The sequence below is a fragment of the Phalacrocorax carbo genome, chromosome 23, assembly GCF_963921805.1.
Source record: "Phalacrocorax carbo chromosome 23, bPhaCar2.1, whole genome shotgun sequence".
Lineage (NCBI taxonomy): Eukaryota > Metazoa > Chordata > Aves > Suliformes > Phalacrocoracidae > Phalacrocorax > Phalacrocorax carbo.
Window position 1 is genome coordinate 7,069,356 of NC_087535.1, and position 26,869 is coordinate 7,096,224.

General features: G+C 50.6%; 1 long non-coding RNA gene across 1 annotated transcript in view; it reads left to right on the forward strand.

The window, feature by feature from the left end:
* The window catches only part of LOC135316874 (uncharacterized), a 175,021-nt gene that overhangs the window by 63,491 nt on the left and 84,661 nt on the right, over positions 1 to 26,869 (forward strand). The window contains exons 2-3 of the long non-coding RNA XR_010376086.1: positions 8,062 to 8,240; positions 19,377 to 19,478. This is a non-coding gene — a long non-coding RNA (uncharacterized LOC135316874). The remainder of the gene's footprint in view (positions 1 to 8,061; positions 8,241 to 19,376; positions 19,479 to 26,869) is intronic.

A 26,869-nucleotide genomic window follows, 5' to 3' on the forward strand; every position in this document is an offset into this window, starting at 1 on the left:
GGCGTGGGGAAAGGACGGAGAGAGCGCTGCTCTTGCTTTTCACTGTTTTATTCATTCTTAGTAGGGGTTAAAGTATCTTGTTCATGAAGAAAGGTGCCCCCAGGCTCGCCAAGCCCTCGCTGGCGGCCGCTGCTGCGGGGGTGGAAGAGCAGCGGCGCTCAGTGCCGTGTGATGGGCAGGGAGAAGCAGCCCCGGCCTAAGTCGGGCTGTGCCTGGCCTGAAGCTTTAAAAAGACTTAAATGCTCCTAATTTTAAAATGATGCCCAGTAAGTTTCTGTTCTTTCATCCTCCGCCCCTCTTCTCTTCTTTGTGTATATCAATAATAAATGTCTTGGTGAAAAAGGTTTTTTAGGAGGTAACTTATGCCCATGTGAGGACATCATTATAAGTATAAAAAAGGTATTCAGCAGCAGAGGCATGTCACGGAGCGCAAGTGCCTTGGTTAATGGTTCTTGGCATAGCAGCACCTTAGGGAAAGGGATGCTGCGTGATCAGGCCCTTGTATTGCTTTCAGACTATATTGGAAAGAAAAGCCCGTGCAGGTTCACCCTGAAGGTTTGCCGTTTCTCGGTCTCCAGCCTTTGCTCCAGCTCTGCCCAGTGCAGTCCCGTGGTTTGGTTTTTCCCTAAGAAACAGTCGGGTCAGAGGAAGAAATACCCAGCCCGGTGGAGGGGCGCAGTAGCGGCAGCGCCTGCCCACGCGCGTGCCCTCACCCCTGCAGCTACGCAGAAACCTGTCTGATTTCTCTCGTTCCCCCTCATTTCCCGCATCCAAAGAGAACAGTGAGAATACGCCAAAGGCCGCGCTTCCTGCGAGGGACAGCGCGTGGTAGTTACTCGTACAGAACCTGAGTGTGTTCAGTTTTGAGATAATTATAAATCTGTTCAGGGAATCGAAGAAGCCGCGATGTATTTTTAAAGCAGAGTATTTTCTACGCAACACAGATAAAAACAGATAAACATAGCAATGAAAGAAATATTTAGCCTCCTCATATGGGCAGTCTTCAGCATCATGTAAAAGCAACGCGTTTAACCTTTACATGATTTAAAGATAACACTCTCTTCTTAGATGCTGATAATTAGTCATCAAATGCAGAACAAAGCGTGTAGCAAAATGAACCCGCAATTATTTCACTCCAGTGGATTGATCTCTCCTCTCACGAGCTAATCACCCAAACATCTCTGCAATGTGGCCAACGTATTAACAGTTCCTCAGCATTCCCCACCAGCGCTGCATCACTGTAAAAACCTTTCTCTAATGAAGCAAAAATCGGCATTTTGCATCTCCCCTTTCCTCCGCTGGACGCTGTGCCCAGCCTCTGCATCCGATCCCCAACGTATCTGCCGCCATCACAGCTTATAAACGGAAAAATAATCGAGGAGAGAGCAAAACCGGGTAAACTCATCCCAGATGTAGTCAGCCTTCATTTGCAATGTAAATATTGGCTCTGTGGTACGTGTTTACAGCTGTGATAAGGGGAAGGGAAGCAGTTTGAAGACAGTGAATGGAATGGGGAGGTGCAGGTACCACTGTAGCACTCTGCAAATGCCGGTTAGTCAGGCTTCCCAGAGCGGAAAGAGCAAAAGAAAAGAAGGTGAGAACTGTTCTGCGGGCTTCGTGCTGGTTTCTTTGGTTTTTAATTACCAAAGTGTCAAACTAAGTGCTGGTGATAGCCATACCCTTCTTGTCCGTGTGAGGCGGTGACGGCAGAGAAACGCTTTGGTCTCTGGCAACCTGCTCCGTTGCCCGGAGGCAGAGGGTCCCGCGCCGGGCTGCTTCCAGCAGCAGGGGCACAGGCCACCGCGCAGCCGCGGCTCCCTCGCGCCGGCGTCATAAATTACTTTCTGACCTTATTATTGTGGGGTTATTGTAACCTCTGGGCAACTCCCCCCTTCACATCTGTTTTGTCTGAGGTGTTTTCCGAGTGAGACGTGCAAATTCACCAATTTGTGAAATCCCGTTGTAGCTCATATTAAAAAAAGAAAGAAATCCCTGTAATTGTTTTGGGTAGGACGGCAGGGAGCAGGAAGGCAGCAGAGGAATGGAGTGAGGGGCTGGACAGGGACAGGGTGTCGCCCCTTGCCAGGGTGGCACGGAGCTCAGCCCTGGCTGGGGGTCCCATCCTCTGCTCTCAAGCCGTTTCCAGCTGGTGCTGCCGTAGGCTCGGAGCCGCCGAGGCCGAGCTCCTGCCCTGGCAAGCTGCAGCCCCGGGAGCCGGGGCAGGATGGCTGCGTCTCACGGAACACGGCGCGGAGAAAAGCCCTTCACCGCACAGGCACATGCAAACTGACATCTCGAGGATCCTTCTATATTATCAGCTTTTGTGGTTTGATTTAAATTAATTTCAGTTTGGTACAACACTAGTCTTCACAGAGTCCTGAAAAACCAGAAAGTCTAATAGATCAGCTCACAACAACATGTTATAATGTAATAATAATGGTGTGCCACAGCAGCTGAGCGGCGCGGTATTGATCCCTGCAGCCTCTGAGAGGATGCTGAGCAGAAGTGCATCCCTGGAACCTGCCTTTTTTAAAGCAAAGCCAAGTGAAACACAAAATCACCCACAAAAGTGGGTGAGGAAGGGGGGTCCCCACAGGCTGGCAGCCAGGCCTCGCTGGTGGGGGACTGTCTCTTTAGGTAATCCTCCCTGATGGTCCTGTTGTCACCCTGTCTCCCGCAGCACGTAGAGACGAGAGGGACTGAAAATACCTGCCGTTTGATAAGAATAAGAGAGGTCTCACTGTCAGGCAGAAGAAACAAACGACAGTACTGAAGCTCAGAGCTTGCCTTTGCTGGGTGCAGATGGTCACAGGCGTGTGAAAGGCGAAGCAGCCTTTGGCCGCCCTCCGGTGCCGGCTGCCCAGCCCGCCGTGCGCGCCGCTGAGTGCTCCTCCGACCCTGCCTGGACTCCTCCGGTCCCTCCCACCCTCCCCAGGCTGGTTTTGCCAGGTGATGCAGAGCTTTACTGGAGCAATCGGGAATGTTTGTCCCATCAAGTAACCACAGAAACTGGTCCTCCCCATTCACCAGCCTTGTCAGTCCGGGTTTAGAAGATGAAAACAAATGGCAGGAGCGCTGTTCAGAAAGACAAAGGTGCTTCCTTGGCCTGCGGCTTTGCAGCTCTAGAAAACCCAGTAAACCACGGCGCGTTGCAGGCGACCGTCCTTCACTCGGCCCGGTGCTGTCTGAGCGGCGGTGCCGAGCGGCGGCCGGTGGTGCAGGCGTCGGAGCCAGCACGGCAGGGGCTGCGCAGACACGCAGATTTATGGGGATCCTCCCTGGAACAGCCTTTCGTGCTGCAGTTTGTGTTTGGAAGGTTGTTGGGTCTAAATGCGTTGCCTGGTTTGTTTAAATAATGATTCTTTATTAAGAAGAAAGCCAGAGCCGTGAACGCAGTGCGGTGCTGTGAGCTCCTGCTCGCGGGGAGCCCTGGGGAGCCGTGCCTGTGCCATGTGGAGGTCTCTCTTCTAAACTGGAAGGATTTAATAACGCTTTCCCTGGTAATCCAAAAGCAGTGAATATTCAGTTTATTCCTCTGTAACGGCGAGGCTTTGGGAAACACTGTGTCAGAGCTTCCCAACTCGGGGGTCATGATTTCCAGTGGGACTCCAGGTCTGCAAGGGGAAGCCTGGGACTTGTTGGGACCTGGGCGGAGAGCAAGAAATAAAGCAGGGAGCAGTGATGGGATGAGGGCGTCTGCAAGGAACTTCAGTCTGAATACCTGTTACCAGCACAGTGAGTTACCCCTGCATCGCGGCTGTGAGATGTGCGACAGTCTTTAACTGGGGTAGTTTTGGGTTAACCCGCTTCTGAGAAGGTGGCTCTCGAGGCGCGCGTCGCGGTCCCGGGGCAGGCTTCGCCTGACGAGGCCGGGGGTCTGTGGTTCTCTCGGGCGGCGGGAGCGGGCTGTCCCTGCCCGGCTGCCCGCGGGCAGGGGCCGGGTCCCCGGGGGAGCTGCTTGGGCTCTTTCTGCGGATCAATATCAGGCAGAACACAGCTCCGTTGTTCTGGACTTGGCTCAGTTACGAGGGGAAGGGGAGCTGCTGGGATCAGCGCCGCGCGAGCAGAAGGAGCTGCGCCCGAGCCAAGGGGTGACACAGCTTCCAGTGTTCAAGCCTGGGCTCCCACAGGGACCGAGCCCGCATTCGCGCTCGCCGCTGTACACTCCAATCATCCTCTGGGCTCACCATCAAATCTGGGGTATAACCAGGATTTAAAAGGCAATTTGCTCCTCATTGCGATGGAATTAAAGATACATTGTGAGTGGTGTGTGGTAATGCCACAGCTGTGCGCCAGGTTCACTTGGAACGTGGCAGTGAATAAAATGAAATATGAGTTTTATTGATCTCGCCTGCACTACATTGTTATTCACCCAGGGTGGAATTCACCCCTAGGCACAGGACTAACATTAGAGTTGGACAAAACATTTCAGCTGAATGTTTTATTTGTTGAAAAAAATGCAGGTTTGAATCAGCTGGAAGTACTTGTGAATTCATGTTGCATTTGTCAAAGCATTTCAGCATGTAAAAAAATCCAAAAACATATTTCAGAAAGACAAAACATTTACTATTGACGTTTATTAAATGCAACATCGACTTTTTTAAGGTCTGAAATAACATTTTTTTTAAAGTATTAGTGAAATTGACTTTAAAAATAATGCTAACCCCTGAAAAATGAACCAGTATTTTGCTTAGATTGAAAATCAACAAAATCCAAAATAAATACAATACAAAATACAACACAGATTGGGGGGGGGGGGGGGGGGGGGATGTTCAGTTTTGAAATAAGACGTAATATTTTTCAGGTTAGTTAAAAATATTTTCCCCGCTCTCCAGGCTTAGCCCAAGAAAAACCAGTTACCCCAGGTCTGCTGAGCTGGAACACGGTGTTTGTACCCCTGGTTTCAGGCACGAGCCTGGCTGATGCCCCAGCGCCCCGTTTCAGTAAGCGTTGACCTCGGTGTAGCCTTTCTGCCTCCAGGCTTGGTTCTCTCTTGGTTTTCTAAGCTTTTCCTAAGCGTTACGGAACAAGAAGTGAATCTCGGGGCACTGGGGTGCTGTTGCGCAAGCTGGTACTTTGCCAAGTACATTGCGACCACGCAGAAATAGGAGAGCGGAATAAAACAAACGGGGGTAAGAGGATGAACGTGACTTGGCAACAGCCCTACATCGGTGTATGTGAGAGCAGTCAGGTTTAAAAAAAATTCTGTAATAATTTAATGTACGTTATTAAATAATATAGATCTCGGTGCAGCTGGTGGTACTCCTGCCTGCAACAGACCCGTCTTGTACCTTTTATTTTTAATAGCCGACAATGTTCCCCTCTGTTCATTAATCTTGCATCGAGGCGTCGTTCTGCAGCGGGCAGGCACGGACGCCAACGCCGCCGTCTCTCCAGCAGATCATCGCAATGAGCCAGCGGGAAGGAAAACCTCTCTGGGCGCCGGTCCCTGGCATCGGCTCCGGGCAGGGCAACTGGGGGGCGGCGGAGACGCCTGGGGGGCTGCACGCGTGGGCTCCGCACCGGCGCCCTGCGCTGGGGCCCTGCTCGGCACCGTGGGCTGCGGCTGGTGTGAAGAGGAGAAGGCAAAGGCGACACCCACGCGGAGCAGAGGGGCCTGGGAGAAGGGGAGCAGGCAAGGAGGGTGGCTGGGCACCCCCCGCCACGGGCACGCGGCGCTTCGTCGCAAGGGCTCCACGGGGTGACCCTGCGCTCGCGGCGACGGGGGCTTCTGCTTTCGCCGCCGTCCCCTGGGAGGACCAACGTCTCCTGCAAGCATCCCCGCGCCGCGGTTGCCCGGCTGCGCGCCCGGCGTCCTGCCCGGCGCCGGGGCTGGCCGCAGGGGTGGCCTGAGCCAAGCTGCCAACCTCTGCTCCTGCCGCAGCTCCGCGCCCAGGTGAGCCCCAGCCTTCACAGCTTCATCTGCCGGCGTTGGCACGCGGCGGAACAAGGGATTTGCGCTGGCAGGCTACAGTGGAAACACAGCCCTCAAAAAGGGGAAGAAAAGAGATTATGTGATCCTAAAGGAAAAAAGGCAGAGAAGCGTGAAGATAAACCAAGACAGCGAGGGATTTATTCTGTGACATCTATCACGTTTGTCTGGGATCTGCTGAATAGAGTCTAATCAGCTGTTAGAGACTATTTTTCCAGCACCTCCTCTATCATCTACTTTGTTCATTTTTTCCCATCAACCGTATATGGCCTCCATGTCAAAACATCATTTTACCATTATTGTCTATTTCCAGGATGTCTTTTATTATCCTGATCTCATTTTGCAGCCCAGGAACTGGCACGGGGCTGGCTCTATTCCCTCAGATTTATGAAAGACTGCAGCAAGAGGGAACAGCCTTTCTCCCCCTGCTCAGCCGGTCCCACTCGTGCAAACCAAGGCACTCCACCGAACAGACTGGGTGAGTCCATATCGGCCTGGCGTCCCCGGCAGCTGGCCTTGCTCCCGTGGGCACACAACTGTGGTAGATGCCTTAAAAAACAATAATAAAAAACCCCTGAATCACACATAAAGAAGATGATGAGATTAAATTCACTTGTGGAAGTAATTACAGGAGTGCATATTTTCCAGCAAAAGAAGATAAACTTTCTGGATGAAGCGCAGGCACGGCTTCAGCATGTCTCTCCCCACACCAAACCATCTCTTTCTCGTTCCTCTTGGTGAGGAGCCCGGAGCTTTTATTGCAGTGATGGAACACGAAGGCTCTGCCCGGCCGCCCGGCGCCTGCTGCAGCGAGGACCGCTGTCGTGGACTCCCTCTGCAGAGCCTGGCAGATGTGCTAACCCAGCCTTCCGCAGATTTAATAAATCTTTTGCAGTTTAGGCCATTAAAATTTTAATAACAGCTACAGCCAAACAGAAGGGGAGGGGAATGCTTGAAGGGTATCCTGGCTTAGAAATCTTTTCAAAATATTAGTGAGAAGCCTGGTTAATGTGCCTCTGCTTTGCTATACATATGATTACTTAGGTTTTAATCTATCAAAGAGATGCAGTTCTTAGGTTCTGGCCGGCTAATTCTCTGCCCTGGAATTTACACATCATAATAGAAAACATTTAAGCCTTTGGGGAAATGAGTTTAGCTCCTTCAATTGCTGAATAATTAAGGGTGACCCTTGTCAAAGACATGGTGTGTGCTATATATCATTGGATTACCTGTCTGGTTGGCAGAGTTTTGCAGGCATTTTAAAGCTCTTATTATGTGTTGGCTTTCGTTTAGATGCAATTTCTTTTGTAATGAGGCAGAACTTATTTTCCAGCCCCTGCAGGTGGCTTTGTCAGCTCTCCAAGTTGCGCGTGAAGAGGCAGGTTCCCAATTGATCTCTCAATTAGGGCTTTGTTGATATTGGATAAACAAGGGTTCACCTGGTTCGGACACAGCCTTGTCTGGTCATGGGCCAAGACTTTCACATGGAAGACCACACATGAAAAAAGGAGAGTCCATCTCTTTGGTGTCGCTTTTTCCCCTTGATCGCACAGGCCGAGCACGTGGGCTGCTGGTTTGTGGCTGGAGCCCTGAGTGCATGAACACAAAAGCAGGTGTAAACCTAGAGCAAATTGTGTCACAAAGTCAGCACACCAGTAATCAGATCTTCTCAAGCAGCTTGTCAGAGAGGTGAGATCTGGGGATGCAGATAAAGGGTTCCCAGATAAGCACACGGGTCGCTAAACGCTGCTTGATACCTGACGCCGGCTATGGAAGCCCACGGGAGCCGCGTCTCTTTCCCCTGCGCATACCTCTGTTTCACCCGCCGAAGCGAGGATACCATAAGCCATCGCTGGTCTCTGACTTCAGGCATCGCAGCTGGTGGGTCCTTTGCTTTAGGTCGCGTCACTTACCCTGTGTGGCAGCAATTTATTACGACGTGCCGGAGCATCGCAGCACTCGTGGCCAAGGGAAGCGGTGCGTCCCTGGGTGCTCACAGACAGCCCAGTCCGTCGCCAGCCGCTTGCAGCTCACTAGGCCTTTTTTCCGAGACAAGGCTTAGCTGACCCGGTCACAGCAGATTGCCGTAGCCCGGTTTCTACCCTTTGCATTTGTGCTTTTGGTTACAGAATACGTTTTGAGGAAAGAGCCTTCCCTGGGGAAAGGCAGAAGGCGGCAGCGATCCTGCGAGAGGTGGCTTAGAGACCCCGTACCTGCCGATGGCCGGAGAAGCATCCCACCCGAGCCGTATGGGAGAGCGACCCGCCTGGCATCAGTCTGGAGCGTCGTGCAGAGCACACCAGGAAAGGTAGGAGCAGGACCCGTTGCCTTGGTTTTCACAAGAAATGCTCTATTTCCTTGGGGGAAAACCACCTGCTGAAGCTGCGTGGTTATTTATAGCTGTGCCTGCAGCCTGCACAGCCCAGCTCCGCTCGCCCTCCCAGCCCGCGGGGTGGGAAGGAGCGCTGGGTTATGACAGGTCCGACTGCTGGGATGCGCTCGGCTGCTCTCCTGAGAGCTGGTGGCCGAGGGCTGCCAGCCCCCACTTCTGCTCGGGAAAAATGGAGGGCGAATTGTGCCTAGAGCTCCCACGGGGGCTGTCCCAGGGGGCTGGCTTCCCCTTGCAGTAGAAGGGGAGAAGCAGGGCAGTATTTGCAGGACAGATGAGCCACCAGTTCGCACAGAAGCGTGATCTGGTTTAGGCAGGTAATTAACTCAGGCTTATTGACCACAGCCCAAACGCCTAATGGAAGAAGTCTGGAAACAGCTAAAAAAATTATTTCCTGCTAAATCAAAAGCTAGCTCTTGCCGAGATGAAAGAGAGGTTAATTTACAAAGATGGTCAGAAAGTTTAATAGCAATTTAATTTTTTTGAAATATGTATGTGTTACTATCGTCTGACATTATGGAGGAAATTGCAACAGTCCTGGAATAGACCTGCTGTCTAATTTTACTCCTATCATGTGTACGGTTGGGTTTTATGTGCAACAATTCATCTGATGGCAGGCTCCAAGTATTAGATTTACAGTAAAAATCAATGGGAGGTTATAGGCCCGGTGTGAATTTATGCCACTTTGACACCGCACGTGTGAGACCGAATTCCTGCTTCCACAACCTGCTCATGATCCGTGCAGGGGCCCAGCAGCGCCCCGGCCGCGGGGACCGCGGGGGTGTCCTCGGCCACGCTGGGCGTGGGGAGACGGGACGAGACGGGTCTGCCCCGGTCTTTGACCGTCCTCGCCGTAATCGTTTTTTCCCTTGTACCACAATTTCCCAGGCTGCTGCCAGCAGCCTGCTTTCCTCCCCCAGCCTTCTGGTGCGAAGATGACCTTTCCTGACTTCTTTAGCCACTCTCCAGATCTTTAAGCAACAATAACAGCTGCTCTGTAGATGGGTCACCTCTTCTAATCCGATGGAAAAGTTTGTCTGCCGATGCAAACGCATGCCCACATAAAATTAAATCTCTGCAATTAATCATATGGGAAGCATGGGAACAGGCTGGGTGAGTTCCTTACTGTTTCTTAAAGACAAGATCTTCCTTTCCATTGGTTCTCCACAGCGAGAACCAGTTCCTTAATTTCTCACACCATTCCTCTTTATTAAAAATCTTTAGTCTTACTTTCACTGCTTACATCTTACTCTTCCTGGGTTGTGCTACTAGTGCTTCGTAGAGCAGTTGTTTCAAAGGACAACCGCGCGTGTGCCAGGTGTGTGTAACCGCCGCTGCTCCCGGCGACCCCGCGCAAATACGTGAATTTTCAGAGGTATGCTGCTTAATAGAAAAATATTTGAATTAGCTTTTTACAAGATAATGCCAACGGAATGGCATATCCATTAATAATATTATGAGCTTTCCTAGGGAGCTGTAACCTCTTTGGTATACATGAATTCAGTAATAACTGTAATTATTATGAAGTTAATATAAAACATGATGTCTCACTCTGCCAATTCAAGGGCAATAAGTGTGAAAAACAGCTTTTCTCCTGATTGCACATTACTCGCTCTTCCCTCGGTTACGACGCAGCTCTCGGATTTAGAGGGACGACGCAGAAGGGTGAGCAGCTCCGGTAGCGACAGTTTGCCTTTCCCAGCACTGGGCAGCGCGCGGGAGCCGGGCTGCTCCCCCCAGGCCTTGCTGGCTCTATGCCGGGGGCTCCCTGCAGCCCCCCGGAGCGGCTCTGCAGTCCTGGTTCCAGCCCGGCCGCGGTGTGGGAGCCCCCGGGCACTCCCATGGCGCGAGCAAGCGGGTTTCGTTGGGTGTTTATGGCTCCCTTGGCAGACCCCAGCCCTGTGTCCATCTTCCTTTTATGTCTCCAGCTTTGCTCTTTAAATACAGAACTTCCCGGGGGGAGGACCCAGCCTGGCTCTTGCACTGCAGCTTGGGCGTTCGGCCGTGCCTGCGAGCGCTCCCTGCAGCTTCACCTCCCCTCTATTTATTGCCCCTTTAAAATATCTCCACGGAGTCCATTTACTTTTTAGTGCAGCAGATGAAAAACAATTCTGTCAAGATTTTCTTGTGATTCTCTGCCAGTGACACCATTGCAGCGAGGCGAGATCAGAGCCCAGCAGAACCCAGGGATCCTTCCGTGGGATCTGCCTGCCTTGCGGATGATGCGCGCGGGCCCTTTTATGCACATCCTCAGATGTGTCACCGCAACACGCTGCTTGGATCTTTCCCAGCAGAATGAGCTGAAGTAAACTTGATAATGAAAAGAGCCTTGATGTTCACCTGCTCCAGCTCATACTGGAGGAAAAAACAGAGGCTTTCTTATTCAAATGAATTGCTGGTGCTGTTCAATCTGCCCAAATGCTGACGGATGCACAGCTTCACAGCAGGCTATGGCGAGCACTGTTGTACCTCTGGGCTTCGTGCTCCACCTCTGCAGGTCCTGCAGTCAACACTCTGCTCCTCTTTTACATCAAAATGCTGAGCACAAACATTTGATTCATCAAATCTTTTTAATGCAAAGCTAAAAATAGCAGTTTAAAATCCTCAATCATATATAATTAGTCCTGCATTTATTTTTCGACAGATGTTCTTTCCCCGTTGCTTTTGAATAGGAGAGCGTTGAATAGCGTCTCTGTCTGCAGGAGCAGGCGGGGAGGGAGGGAACCTGCAGGACTTCAGCTTTCCCACGGGAATGCTTTACGAGGGCTCTGCAGTGATTCCCCACGGCACCTTTGCTCCACCCTCCACAGCCACGTTTTCTTTCCCTGGACAAGGGCTGAATTCCCCAGAGGATTTTCACTTGGAAGTTTTAGAGGCATAAGAGGTTAGTAGGAGGAAATCCATTTCTCCTGCCTGGAGGCACTAAGGGAATTAAGTTTGCCACAAGATGATGGATCAGCAAAATTTCCCCTAGGAGATCAGATTAATAGGGAGCGTAGAAAAGTTGCAGTATATTTATCAAAAATAAAAAAAAATTAAATACCTCCTCCCACCATCAGAACTGATTATAAATTAGGTAAATCTGTTTTCCTTTAAAGGACTAATAACCATATATCAGACTTCCAGAATCTGTACCCCTGAGGGCTCTGAAAATGTACGGTATTAATCTTGGCTACAGGAACAGTACCGACCCTCTGTGTTAATTATTGTGCATCTTATTTGCCCTTTATGTGTGGACTGATCAGGCACCGGTGTCTGTTAGGACAGACAAAAGGCTGAGCGGCGAACCAGGGAGCTGGTGGCGATTCAGGTTTGGGTGGTCCGGAGGCGAACCTGCAGGGGCACGGACGAGAGCCTGGAGCAGCAAGGAGGGCTTAGGAAGTCCTAAATGCCCCTTACGCTGAAAGTCAGTGTCTGCTGCTGCCTGGCAGGGAGGAGACAGGAGCTGCACAAAGCTGTTGTCATTTGCTCTTCTTCACTTCAACTGTGGACTTTCCTGAATGAATTGGAGGCTGCCAGCGTACAGTCACAGCAGAACGGCAGAACAAAACCGCTTCTGGACCTGGGCTTGTAATTTGCCTGCAAAAATGAAGATGCAGTTAGCGCTGTGACGCTTCCTTTGCTTTCAAAGAGGCTGCCAGGGTTTTCAGGCGTTTGATTCATCTTTTCCCTTCCCAGGTTAAATCGTTCCTAGTTTTCGTATTGTAAATTTACATTAAGATGGCGACTGCGATGAATTGAAGTATCTCTGCATGTTTAAAACTTGCGGAGGCCTCAGCTCCCCCTTCGCAGCAGCGATGGGCCGTGCTAACAACTGCTGCAGCTGGGGAGGAGGAGGAACGGAGCCCCGGGGCTCCCTCTCCCCCCGGCTCCCGCGCTGCCAGCTCCCCCTGGGTTCTAGCTCTCCGATTATCTGTGAGCGTATCTGTTGCGCCCCTTGCTCCGTACGTACGCCTGGTTTGAAGCTGTGCAGGCTCGAGCCGGGGACCCAGGGAGGTTTGCGCTTCAGTGCAGATCTGGTTTTCCAGAGCTCTGAGAAAATAAGTCTCTTTCCAAAAACCCTGCGGTTTGTTCCTAATTCCGGTGCAGTTGTACTACGGTGAGGTGTGTTTATTGCATTTTATCTTTTCTGTGCAGCTCTTTTATAATGAAGAGTTGGATTTCAGTAAAAGCGGGCAGACATTTTACGCAGAAGCCCTGCCACCAAGGTCGGAAATGTTTAAAGCTGATTGCTTAGTAATGGTTCTGGCAAAAATGATAGAGGGCTGAACGTACGAAACACCAGCGTGAGCCTGACTTGATTCCACTGCCCATGAATGTTTTAACCGCATTTATCCTCTAGGTACTTACAGAACCATTTTACATTTGTGCACTTAAAGGATTAAATAAAATAAATGGAGATGATTACTACTGCCCAGCAAAGCTAACGTTCAAAGACACGGTGTTTCGTTGCAACTGGAATTGTATTTGTGCTGTTTCCACACTCCACAAGCTTTCCTAAAAGGGGATGATGAATCATGCAATCTCTGGCTTTCTACTACTAATGAGAAACCTCTTAGCAATATGCTCTTTATGGTCCCTCTCAAGGAATAACCAGTACACTGATGCTCCACTTCTTCAGTGTCAAACCGAGATGCGAACCGCCTGACACATACAAGCGCTGATGTACGGTCTGTAAGCGGCTGCAGGATTCTTCAGACGTTTGATGTATGTAACACGTAGGGAACCTGTCTCTTGTACTGTGGCTCACTTTGGCGATGGGTGGAAATACTGCAGTTTCACACGCATAGTTGCGAAGGGACGTTTTCTGGTCGTGAAACAGCCCACTTCAGAGGCCGAGACTCTAAAGTTTAAACTTGCCTCGATCCTGAAGGTTTGGAACCTGGAAGACGATGGTTCACCCTGTATCTTCCTGGTCCCTCAGTCCATGTCACAGCTTATTGCTCCGTAAGGGAAGAATTAATTGAATTAATTTCTTTGCTGAGCTTTGAACCTAGCAGGTAAAGCCCTGCGGCTTTGCAGAGCCCGTGCTGAAGAGCTGCTCGCGCCCGGAGGGGAGCATCGCGGCGGCTGGGCGGCGTGTGCCGCTTCGCCCCGTGAGAATTCGCCCCCGCTGAACGGGCTGCGGGCGCGGCGGAGGGTGCTGGCCCTGCCGCGCCGGCTGCCAGGGCGGCTGCGGGGATGCGCCTGGACCGGCGGGACGCAGGCAGAGCGCGCTGCCCGCGGGCGCCTCTGCAAGCGCTACTCGAAGGAGGAAAACGAAACCCGCTCGTGGCAGCCTGGGCTCCTTTAGTGCTTCTTGGGGGTAGGATGCCTGCTTTGTTACCGTGCCTGTGTGATGCAGAGCTCTCCTAAATGGGAGAGAGAGATGACAGACGTGCTTGTCAAACCCCTTCTAGGTCTGCTTTTCCATCTGCTGTCTCGGATGCTTAAGATGTGCAGTGCGAGCCCTCTCTTGGGTGTAGCTAATGCATCTAGATCCCTTTGCTGTATTAATGGCATTATTTTCCTCCGGCTGTGGAGTACTCAGGGCTTATATTGTGACAAGATTCAAGCACTCAGTTGTCAGTCTGAGGTGCTGGATGTCTGTTTTCAAAAGGCTGCTTTGCAACCTCACGGAAGCGGAAGAAGAAAGGTGAACAGAACTTAAAGGCAAGAAGCACATCCCCCTGCCAGCACCTTCAGACCCTCTTCCCTGCAAAAAAAGCCTTTCTTGGGAGCACGAAAGCACTGGGGCTCTCTGGGACTTGCCTACGAGGTTGTCCTTCCTCCCCAGCCAGCAGAAGTTGTGCTCAGGCATGCAGCCCGTGAGTCGGCCCACGGGTATGTCTAGAAACCCCCAGTGTCCCATCCCGAAGGCACGCACCAGCGCAGCCTGCTCTGCCCGTGGGGCTCAGCGCTGCCCCAGGAGGGTCCTGCCCTCGCCCCCCCTCCCCTGGTCTGAACCTCCCCAGATCAGCCCACGCAGCAGGGAAATCCTCTCCTCTCAGCGTCTCAGCACACGCCTTCCTCACCTCTCTTGGCATCTCGGGGTGAAAATTCAATCTGTAACTGTTCTCACTTATTAGGAAAAAAGTCGTGTTAGAATTATGAGCAATTTACAGAAGTGCTTTTCGCTTTAATTTTATTTAATATATATTTTCGTACTCATCTGTTTTTCTTAGCTGCCTTTCTGTGAAAGAAAAGGTAGTTTTCCTCTGTGAAACAACACTGTACATTTAGCCAGGGGCACTATCTCTACGGCAGCAGTAAAGCTGTGTGAACATATATTTTTGTCTATTCTCTGGGGCATCCCAGCATCAGCCATTGCTGGAGGCAGGGTGGTAAACAAGCGGGAGAAAAGCAAGCCCTCAGCCCCCTCCTGTTCCAGCCCCTGTACGTCCCTGAAGAAGACAGCAAATGTTGTATTTTCAAAACTCGAAAGTTGTTCTTATTTTGGTCGCGCTTATTAACTGAACTGTTTGGAGCTGTGCGTTGTAAATAATGCAAAACAGGAACGGCAAGCGAGGAGCCGAGTGTGCTGTAGAGTACGCGACAGACAGTTGTCACAGTAACTGCTCAGTTTTGCCTGTATTTGGTTATTCCGTTGGAGGAAAAGGCAAAAAAAAAAAAAAAAAAAGGAATTTTAGCTTCATCGGAGGTTTGGCAGCGCAGTGTCTGTTACGAAAACACGTGGTCTGGGCTCGGCAGCGCGCCCGGGGCAGGAGGCGCAGGCACCGCAGAGCCGGGCTCGCTGGGCAGCTCGGGTGGGTACTAACGGGGGGTCAACAGAGGAAACGGCGCTCTCCCATGTATTTAAAATCACCAATAAAATCCTGTAGTCGATAGATTAGTTCTAACTGCAGAAAAGTAACATCAAGTGAAAACCCCGATCCTGCCAATCTTAATTTATGCATATATCCTGTGGTGCCATTGACATGACTAGAAGCCTGGACCTGATGGAGGAGTGCTTGGGGAAGCAATCATGTTTAATATTCAGACTTTTAACGATGAGAAAACAGTTAAAGGCTCACGTATTTATGACTTTCATACTCTTTCCATTCCCTAATGATTCTTTGTCTTCTACAAACAAGGTTTCTTTGGCAAGTGGTAGCAAAACGCTCGAGTCTCAAATGTGATTATGAATCTTGATTCAGCGTTTGTTTTGAACTGGGGATTCAAGTAACACAGAATTTTTCTGCTTGGTCGTCTCCAGGATAACACAGCGGGGCTTTTTCATTCATTTGGTGGCTGCTCCCAAGCAGCCGCCTGGATCGCGCCGCCCCGCTGCTCCCCGCGGTGCGGGAAGGAGGGCGGCAGCCGCCACCGCGCCGCCGCGGGGGCTGCCAGGGTGGCCGGGGAAGGCGCTTCCCTGGCGCCCGAAGCAGCCGCCGGTTCCTCGCGGGCTCAGGGCAGGCTGGGGGCGGGGGATCCCGCTGGACGAGGCGGGGGGCTGGCTCCACGGCAGCCCCGGCGCGGGGCTCGGCCTTGCCACCGGCAGGGCTCATCCGAGGATGCTCACGACTGGACCAGAGGGGGGGTTTGAGTGCATTAGTAAAAGCACTCGATCATAGAGCAGCACGTGCAGGCTGGAGGAGACAGTATTAATGCTTGCCCTGGGCCCGGCCAGAGCTTTCTGTGGGTTCCAAAAGCCTCCCATGAGCTTCGTATTAATATAATGATTGACAAGATCCTTGAACATAATTACACATATTAAAAACATTCCGAGTTCTGCCCAACAGCAATTTAGGAGGGAAACTTGATTTATTAATTTAAACTGTGATTTCTTGTCTGTTATTATAATGAGTCAGAAAGACTGAAAACCTGCTAATTAAAACTCATAACGCTTCTGAGCGATGCGGAGCAGCGACAAACTTACGTATCGCGAAGCAAATACTGATAGAGTCTTCCAAAAAGAAAAATTGGAAGAAAATGGTGTTGCCCCCTTGAAAGCAAGACTCTCCTTGTGCTTTTCCTAGGAGAAAAATATGGGAAAATTGTAACATAGGTATTATTCTTGCTATATTGAAATCTTGTCCTTGCAACCAGGGCAAAATTGTAACAATGGGATGTTGGCTGCAATTTGCCTTTGTGTTCGTTGGCAAAAAAAACAAGGCGAGAAGCTTGAGGAGGGTGTAAATGCAAAGACATCAAACGGCAGCAGCCTGCCTTGGCAGGAACAAGCGCACTTGCGAGGGAGCAGCAGAGAATTAGGTCTTTTGTGTGTTTCTTCACCGTCTCCCACTCAGCCTCGAAATGTTGCTTCTGCTACTGTAGAAACAGGGTAATAACACGTACCTGTGCTGTGACTTTACAAAACATTTCATTTAATCCCCAGCAATACCTTGAGAGCTGGCAAACACAGAAACCTGCGGTGTCCCGCCCCTGTACCGGTAGCTGTTTGCATTCCTTGTAACAGAACCCGTGTTATTCAAAATACTAGCAGTGCGGTTGGAGTGAAGCTGTGCCTGAGCAGAATGGCTCATTTTTAATTAGCCAGAGCCTGCGTTAAATATTGCTAACCAATATTGTCAAGGGCTGAGTGATTGTGCTGTAATTTGTTAAGGTTCTCCCACAGCTGACATTTCCCTGCTCTTTACTTTAAGCCAGACTGATTGAAAGTCTATGACTGTGGGAGATGGGGAAGAGGCCAGTACCCCCCAGCGCGGGGATGGGGATGGGGATGGGGACGGGCAGTGCCGCGTTCCCCAGCTGCAGACCAGCCCCTGGGAAGGAAACGCTTCACCCAAGCCCTTGGGTACCCGGCCGTCCCCGCACAGCCCTTCTGGGGGGTGGGAAGCTCTCTCCTGGCCGGGCAGGGGCTCACCTGCGGCCGTTTGGTGATCACCCCTCCCAGCTGCTCCTGATCCAGGCACTTACAAAAGCAGCCTGTGGCCCTGCTCCAGGCTTTCCCTGTAATTGTGGGAGGATGGCTGAGCTTCCCGAGGAGTGGGGATGGCTGCCTTGTTCGAGGGTGCTTTAAGGTACTTTCAAACTTTTCCTTTAGTAAGAAGAGGCTTCTGGTATTTTTATTTCCATTCTTAAAAGATGAGCAGCACGTCACTGATGTTTGTAGGAAGGTATAAGTTTTAACTCTTAAGTAGGCTTAAATAAAAATGCGCTGTTGCTGGGGAGGTGGGGGCATGGTCTGTGCCGGCGATGCGGGGGGCTCTAGGCCTCCTGGGGGGCTCGGTGCTGGCCAGGAGCCGTCCTGGGGAGCCTGCAGAGAATTGACTGAAAGTTATGGCCAGGTGCCTGGAAACAGGCCTTGCTTTCCCTTCCAAACGACGGTGCGTTAAGGCAAAGAGCTGCCGTGCCTTTGGTAGACTCTAGAAATAGGAGGAAAATCTCTGGCTTTTTGCTGGGAGAGAAAGAGATGGTTAAAGTGCAAGAGGAGGTGATATATGTGTCTAGCTGGATATCAGCCTCCCAGGAGACTATCAGGCTTAATTCATTCAGCTATAGTGTACCTATAAAGCTTAATGTTTCTGTCCATAATGCGCTTGTTCGTGCTAAGCGTATTTATCTCTTATGGCAAGCGAGTAGAAAGGGACTTTCAGCTGTGTGTGTGGGAGGAGGATGGCTGGGAGCCAGCAGGCTCCTGCTGCGTGGTGGGGAAGGGGCTGCCTTTCATCCTGCCCTTCCAGAGCCTCTCCCCATCCCCAGCGAGCGCCCAGCCCTGCTGCGGCTGTAAATATGGTACCCGGCAGTACAGTTATATAGTGCCCTCCCCGAGAGTCACGTTAATGGCCAGAACGGCGGCTGTCCCCCAGAGCGTGGCAGGGCTGTGGGGAAAGGCAGAGTAAAACAGAAGTTGGCAACCACGAGGTGGCTGCCCGTGAGCTGGGGGCGGCAGCTTTCTGCCCGGGGGAGCACCTCTGCAACCGCCTGGCAAGTCGGAGGCGAAGCTAAGAGATGCTGTACTCGACGGCTAACGGGCTGCGGGCTCAGGCAGGCTGCAGCAGCGGGGCCGCGTTGCTGCGGCGAGGGCTCTGCTGCGGGCTGCCCGGGACCCGCGTCCCACCAGCACGTCCTCGAACGGCTGGGGAGCCTGGGCCAGCTGGAGCCGCGCTCCTAAAAGCATTTGCTAGTTTTATATTCCACATCCATAACGGCTCACTTGTGGAAGCGCTTCCCTTCCCGTCTGACTGCATCTCCCGGTCAGCGCAGAAGGCTTAAACGGCTCACGGCTTTTTGAGCAAACACCCGTTAGACGCAGCAGGAGGATGCTGAAAGCTGCTGCCGACAGCACGTGAGGGTGCCTCGCACCCCGCCTTCCTCTCCCGCGCCTCCTCCCAAACCGTTATCTCTGGGGGGTTAAACTCTGGTCTAGTGTCAGCAAAAGATAAAAAGCCGTAGCTTGGCTCTGGTCTCAACTGGAGTGGCTGGGCTCGTGGTGGCGGCTGAACGAGGACCTACTGCCCGGTCTCCTCCCAGGTCAGGAAGCAATAAAACCGAAGCCTTTGCACGGAGCAGCACTGGCCTTGGGAGGAGCTGGTCATTCCTCACCAAATACCCGTCACTTTAAGCAACTAATGTCAGATCAAGATCAAGCAACCATCTGGTCTAAACTTTATGCCTTTCCCTGTAATAATTATGATTCTGCTCAATGCATTATAGAGGCCTTTGGCTTTACTTTGAAACAGGCATTACTGACGGGTGCCAAAGACAGTAACTAAAATGAAAAAAATCTTTGATCTAACTCAATATCACAACTTCTTTTTCTGTATATTAACATAATCTCTGTACTGAAATTAATCTGTGGTGTGGCTGCAGTGTGTTGAAGATTATATGTATTAGCATTCAAGATGATGACTTTTTTTTTAAGCAGTAGCAATTTTTAGTTTTTAAGCAGCTCCTATTTTAGGAGTATATCTACTTTGCCCTACAAAATATCCTCAGGAAAAGTTCATCAGTTGTTTGCAGAGAAACTGTGTTTACTTCTTTGGATAAGACCAGCTGTAGGTACAACTGTGCCTGCTGGTCCGAGCTTAATCCAGGCTCTACGTTAGGCCAGTTCATTGGAGGACAGACCTATAAGGACAGGATTTTTGACTGCTTTGTCCTTTTTTCCAGCCCTAGACACCAGCCTTGACGCTGCAGCGAGACTTCAAAGCTCCCAGCTTGTGAGCGAGGCGCAGCAGGTTCTCCGCTCGGAGACCGCTTCGGCGTGGTCAGGTAACAGGCGGCTCCTCGGGTCGGTTGTGGAAGGACGTGTGTGTTGGGGAGGCCCGGAGGGAGTTAACGAAGCACAACCCCCCTCGTGTAACGCCGTTGTCTGCGCGGGCCGAGGAGCTCTGGGGACAAAGCGGCACAGAAGTGCCCAGGGAATATTTGCATTGGATGCTGGCCTTAAAGCAAATTCACTGTAGCAGAAAGTTCAGTACAACTTTTGAGTGGCTGCAAAGTTTCTTGAAAACACACTTTTAGTGAGGACAGTAAAATAAACGTGTACTGGCTCGACTGGCGGGTGAGTTCTGGATGTATCGCGTTGCCAGGACGCGGTACCCAGCCCGAGCGCGTTACCGAGCTCACCCATGGGACAATGCTCAACATCTCTGCTGGTGCCAAAAAAGGTCTGCCTTTTCCCCTGTGCGTGTCCGGTTTATCCGTGGAGCGGTATGAGCCTCCTGCCCGCCCTCAGGCGCTGCCCAGGACTGACCTAATGAACATCTGGGGCTTTTCGGTCCCTCAGCGTGGCACTGAACGCGGTTTCAGAGCCTCGTTTCTCAGTGGTGCTCATCAGAGTCGTCTCAGCACTGACGCTGTGTGTGTCTCGGAGGGTTTGCTTCGAGCCTGTGTGAGCAGGTGGATGTTGTCACCACGTGCATCTCCCTCGAAATGGGTTTCAGCTGGAAAAACATCCATGTGATTGATTTCTTTTGTGAGGGAAAAACCTCTCATGGGGCACCCATCCTGTGTGGTACTTCTTTCCCTCTATGGCATCTCTTGAGTCAGAAGTATTCAGTGGGTTGCAGAGGCCTGGAGATCTTGTTTTGCAATGAGAAATTGCATTAACAGGAGGAAAAATGTCTGCTTTACATAAAACATCGGAACACGTTTCATTTTTGGCTTTTTGTTTGCCTCTTTAGCTAAAAAAGTAAGCAAAATCTGTATTCAAAAAGACAGTATTTTCCAACAGATTCATTAAAAGTGAAGGTAACTGACAACTGGTGCTATTAGCAAGAAAATATATCTCTTATTTAAAGTATTTCCATCCTAAAAGTAAAATGTCCGTTCTATAAGTCTATTAATACACAGTTCATTAAGCTAGAAACAACTATATAATTAGGAAACAACAATTCATTAGTCTTAATGGGGTTTAATAAAGTTCCTAAGCAAGGATTCTTCAGAGAATTAATTACGATATACTAATCAGGAAAAAAAAAACAACCAAACCCAGTTCATCACTCGGATATATTTCTCCAGTACATGAGCTGTGAAGCACCAATAACTTTGAGAACGCCCCCCTGGCAGCTCGGGATTTCTCCCGAGCCCGTGATAACGTGGGCTGCCGGGGCTGGACAGTTTACAAGTGAGCTTATCTTTGCTTTGTAAACACCAAATTTCCAAGCGAGAGCAACGTTTTCAGTCATTTCACAGCCCCCGACGTTCTGCGGGGCGCGGCTGGCGCAAGGCGAGCCTGGCCGCCGGAGCCGACCCACGGGTGCCGGGGGCGGCGAATCCCACCGCTTTCCTTGGAGCCCGAGTGCCTCCGCGGCTGCGCCGTGCCCGTTGCTGTCGCCCTCGGGAAGGTCCGGTTCGCCTTAATCCAGCAGAAGTGTGAACCAGGCTGTCTGAATTTTATAGTCCTTAACGAGATCCATTGTTTCTCATCAGGGATCTTCATCCGTGCCTGGGTTGTTGGGTTGGGTTTTTTTCATTTACACAGTTAGCCACTTTCTTATTAATTAAACAGCAGCTTTCTGCAGGCACTGATTGAATTGTCGAGTAACACCTGCTGCAATACAGGGAATAAAAGGGAAAAGATGTGTTATTTTTAATGCAAATGGCTTCAATTCAGACATATTTGATCAAATTTAACTGACAATTAAATTATAAATGAATAAAGCAAAAAGGTCAGTGATATAACAAATGACGCTGTCAGTGTCATATTTAAGTGAACCAGTTTTTTAAAAGTGAGATGAGAATTTCCAGTGTTAACTATTGCTAGCTAATAAAAGTCAGGAGCAAGGGTTGCTAGCAGGTAGCAAAAGACGACCAGTATCCTTTCTATACCGCACCTGCAATTATCTTGCAAATATGCAAGAAAGAGCATTAATTCTCGCCGTCGTAGCAGAGCAATCATTGCTGTGGCGTAACTAGCAGGAGTGAGGGTGTAAACGGGGGGAGCGTGGGGTGACCAGGCGTTTTGCTCTTCTCGGTGTGGTCTGGGGCTCCCAGCAGCGGGGGAACGCGAGTGAATCCGCTCTTCAGTTCGTGACGCGCTCTTTGGGCGCAATCCAGCATCGGCACGGGGCCACGAACGTCTCTGTTGATGGAGCCGGCCCCAGTTTTCACTCTTGGAGAAACTGCCGGGTGGCCACTTATGTTGAGAAGGTGAAAAATAGGGACGGTTTCAGACCGGAATGAATTCTTCGCGTGTTCAGTGGTGGGGCATTCCTAAGGAGCGCCGATGCTGCCGCAGGTTTCCCTGCGCTGGGAAAGCAGCTGCCTGTGCCCGGGGGCCGGGCTGGGCGCCGAGCTGCTCCGCGCCGGAGCCTCCTCGGGGCTCTCGCCTGTCTCGGCGGCTACGCCGGGAGCCCGGTGCCTCTCTGGCCTGGCACTGCCATTACGAGGAGAGGGATAAGCTGTGTATGAGCACCGAGCACTGGAAACCGCTAGCGTGATCTCGGGGGGCTAGCTTATCCTGGGAGCACTTGCTGACTTGAATACTGCAAATAAATCAGTCGATGAATAAATCTAACGTGTGGAAGTCCCAGCTATCTGGTTCGCGCCACATAATTTAAGCCTAGTTTACGTTCATTATAAACTAATCTTTGAAGTAGTCCCCGGTGCAGTTTCACAAGCGCCGCGATAGAGATCTGCCTTTTCCTCCGGTGTCTGATGTGCATCTGTAAGGGTTTTTGTAAGAACGTGTTGAAATCCATGTTGACATCCTCGACTGAAAGGACAACCCACTTTATCAGTCTGGCTCCAACTGCCTGTCTCAGATGCTTTAAGAAATACAGAGGAGGTACATTTATCGCAGACCAGCGTTAGGCAGCTTTGCCTTTCCCCGCTCGGGGTAGCAATGCTGCGCATCAGCACGGTCTGCGGAGTAATTTTGTACTATAGTTGTGTAATGACTTTAGCATCTTTTGTGAAATCCTGGACTAGTCTCTCCCTCGGATCAGGTATCCCGTTATCTCCTGGAGCGGGCCTTTCTTTTCTTCTGCTCGTTTCCTGATTTTTTTACCTTTCTGCTGCCATGTCACTGGGATGAAAAGATTAATAAAGAATGATTAAGCACTGGAGAGAATATTTTACAGTGACAGACTTGAGGAGCTCAGTCTGTTTATCTTATCAAAAAGAAGCTTGTAACTTAATTTCAGTGGATGAGTACCCTCACAGGGAGGAAGCCCCAGGTATGAAAGGCTTTTTCTTCAGAGAAAGGCACAACAAGACCCAATAGCTTTGAGCTGAAGCCGGAAAAATCCAATTAACATGGTAGAAATTTTGAACTTTGAGGATCATTAGCTACAGTGGGAAAATTTGGCTAGCTGCTCCCTTCTCTAGGTGCCTTCAGATCCAGATCAAATGCATTCCTGAAGGATCGGGTCCGACGGCACTCATCAGTACAGAGGAAAGCACTTGATCGCCTGTTACCTCCTGGGCATCCCATAAGTGGCCCAAACTAACGTTACATTCTAGTCCATGAGTATCCCCCATCCTTCCCGAGGTGCTCCACCCGGGCTGGGACGTGCAGGGGCTGACCTGGCGGCCGAAGCACTGGACCCTGGCCCTGGGAGGCCACGCAGGCTGCAGGGACCAGCAAGAAGCGGGAGCCTTGGCTCCAACCAGTGTTACCTTCGGGGGTGGTTCTTTGCATCTGGACCTGGCGATTCACCCCAGGTCAGGATCTGTTTTGTATGCTGGGGGTTGGGGGGGGGGTCTTGAAATACCGATGGCATGAGAGAATGAGACAGCAAGCCCCAGCGCCAGGTTCCCAGCGCCAGGCAGCGATGTCTGAGGATGCAGTTGCGAGCATCCCACGATAAGCTTTGCATTTTTAAAGGTTACTGACTCAGCCTTTGCAAGCTGGGAAAGCAGCTTAAAAGTACATAGAGATGTTAATTGGTCATTTGAACTTTGCCTGCCTGGAGGGCCCTTCCAGCAGGGAGGGTAGCTCCTGCTGACTCAGCGCGGCTGAGCTTAAGAGAAGACAGACTCCACTAAAGACGAGTCATCAAGGAGGAGCAAGGCCAGCTGCTTTGGACAGGGGCTTCCAGGTCATTTGGGCGAGGCAGTTCTGCGCCTTCGCTTGCTTCTTCGGGAGAACACAAGTGCGGAAACCTTCCCTTCTCCCCTAGTTTCTCTGCTCAGTCCTACCTAAGTTTTAGCCCCAGGAGGTGGGCAGGGGCTTTGCTCTTTCCTCTCTGTACCTGCAGAGGTGGGCTTACGGGGCGAGGGACGGGCTGGGAGGAGCAGGGACGGGCAGATGTGCAACAGCAGCTTTCTCCAAGTGACCGACTGCAAATGGCTGTAGGGGGGATCTTGTACCCTCCCTCTCCTGGGGTCTCGCACGAAGCCGTTTACTTGCCGAGACGCCGAACAGAAACCTGCGAATGCGCTGCTCGGACACAGGGATGGATTAAACTGCGTCTGCGGTTACTTGCTCTCTGGAAATCCGCGGGTGAAATGAAGGAAGCTCAGGTGTGCAAGGACTAAAATCAGGCCATTACTCTTCACCCAGAGAACATTTTAAATATGATGGAGTTTTCTGTGAGTGATAGTGTATAATTTTTGTAACAACTAACCTGCAGTAACGGGGTTCTGCAAAGTATTTCTCGGTTGGAGCCAGAGCAGGATGTTGCCATGGAGATGGGAAGTAGCTGGGTGATATTTTTTTTTTCTTCTGCAAATATACTGTTGCAAAACACACATGGGGAAAGGAAAGGAGCCACGTCATCTTTGAAGCAGCAAAAACTTCAGTTTTAGGTTGTCACACAGAGGCAGAAACAGTTCTCTTGGACCGTGGCGGTTTGGGCATGTGCCAATAGGCCGGAACGCCAGGGCTGGGCTCTGCAGAGCAGGCTTGAACTCGGAAGGGGACACGGGGTGCTGCGGCCCCCGGCGAAGTTACCACGTTCGAAATAAAAGCAGTAGATTTTCCCATGACTGGAGGTCTATGTAAATCCAAGGTCACCAGAACCACTTCTGTGGCTGCTGCTTATCATTTAATGAAGATAAAAAAGAGCAATTAGGTTTAGTCTGGCAATTTGGCACATTAGCATTAATCTTCAATGAAATCAGAAGGTGTTTGTGTTTTGTGTAAGCTCGGTTAATGTATCATGTTATTACTAACAAGCAGAAGCCATAATTACTCTTCTATTTGACAGAACTTGTGGATGATTTTATCGACAGCTCCCCATGTTATCTATGCATACAAGTCATTTACTTAAGGGAAACTCTAACATTGAGTATTTATTCAACTTCCCTAATTCACATCCCTTCCCACCCAGCAAATGGCAGGGCTTTGGGTGATCTCCACTGAAAAATTCAGTGTCAATCTAGAAATCATATAACCTATTTAAAAAGTCCAGGATCTTGTGTGAAGAACAGAAAAAATAACTCATTCAAATATTTTCACCCCAGGACGCTCAACAGGTCCGCAGGGCTGGGTCCCGCAGCCCGTGGGCCCCGCTGCCTCTCGCACAGAGACGTCGAGGGGCGTCTATCAACGCGATCAGGAACTGCTGGGCCCCGTGCGGCTCTCCCTGCCCACCGCGTTCGCAGCGAGGGCCCTCCCGCAGCGCTGCTGGGCCACGGGAGGCATCGCCTGCACGCGTGGGAGCAGAGGGTACCCCAGCAGCCCAGTTTCACCCCCCTATTACCAATGCTTTGGCACAGAAACTTCTTGGGAAGATTTTCAGGAATAACGTTCTAAGAAAAAAATATATTTCAGCTTTTTTTCCTAAATTTGGAGTAGCTACAAAGCACTGTAATTTCCTAGAGGGCAAATATTTTTTAATAACTTTATTAATTTGAGCCGATTCTAAAAGATTTTGTGGAAGGAAAACCAGAAGCCTTCATTGCTGAACTGCATTAGAATGAGCTCTAAACCGTTTTCTGAGCCTGGGGGAGGAGTGATCGGATGTGGTGTTACTGTCATCGGTTTGTTCTCACTGTTTGTCCATAAGCTTGTGGGGTGTAGCTGGCAAGCGCGAGGGAGGGGAGAGGAACGCCAGCAGCCAGGCACGTCTAGAATACCTGATTGGAAAAAAGCTACTTAAAACGTCCAGCAGGTTCCCGGCAGAGAAAAACGGAGTGAAAGCCTCAGAGTGCAGCGCACTAACGCGCAGGGGTTCAGGGCGCTGGGGGGCTTTGTGCCAAAACAAAAGGGGGTTTTGTGTTAGAAAAGCCTTGGCTTTTCTAGTAACGTATTCAGCCCACGTGTTTGGGGTTAAAATAAATAAATACCCAGCGATCTTGAGCCGTGTAGACTGAAGGCCAGTAGGCAAGAGAGAGAAAGCGGTGGGGTTTGGCGAAGACCTTTGGCCAGACGTGCTGGCTTGGCCGCTCCCGCAGCAATGCCAGCATCGCCTCTAGCGCCCGGCTACGCCGAAGCCGGGAAAACCACGCGACTCGCTCCCGGGGATGCGCTGCGGCGGCGGTAACGGCGGTGACACGTGCAACGATGGGCCTGCCCTGGCTTTGACTTATTCTTTGGTTTAGTCCTTAAGTACTAGCGTCATCCTAAAGCGCACTGCACTTGCTGTTGATTTAGCAATGCGAAGAACGCTTGGTGGTTTTATCACAAAAAAAGAATAAATCTCAAATGCGTTAGGAAGTGGCCCTGACTTACAGCTAGGTTATACTGACGGTTGCCCGATCTGCATTTGGCATTCACAACGGCTTCCAGCACTTAATGACTTAGTTTTAATGGTTTTTTAATTTCTTTTCATTAAAAAAAACACCCCACAAGACCAAGGGGTTTATTACAGGGCTGGGTTGGGGGTATACAAGGCATTTCTAAACTCATAGCAACACTGTATGTTAAATATTCATAGCTGCAACTACTATTTGCTGCTCATAAGGACATTGATTTTCTCTGGAAGCAAAAGAATTATTTGTGGCATTTATTGTCTGCTGGGATGTTTTTACATAAAAGTTTGGGAAAATATTAAGCATTGTGCATGTTTTTGGGTTTATACCCTTCTACAGCAGGAAAAAAAAAGCCCCAAATATAATCTAGCTAAACAGCGTTTCTCAGGACTGGGCTTATTAATGCAAAAGAAATTACAATTCGGGAGCGAACTGTGCAAGCCCGCAAGAGCCAGCCAGGCAGCTGCACCCCTGACTCTCGGGTTTTACTTTGGGTTTGCACGTACCTGTTTTATAGAAAA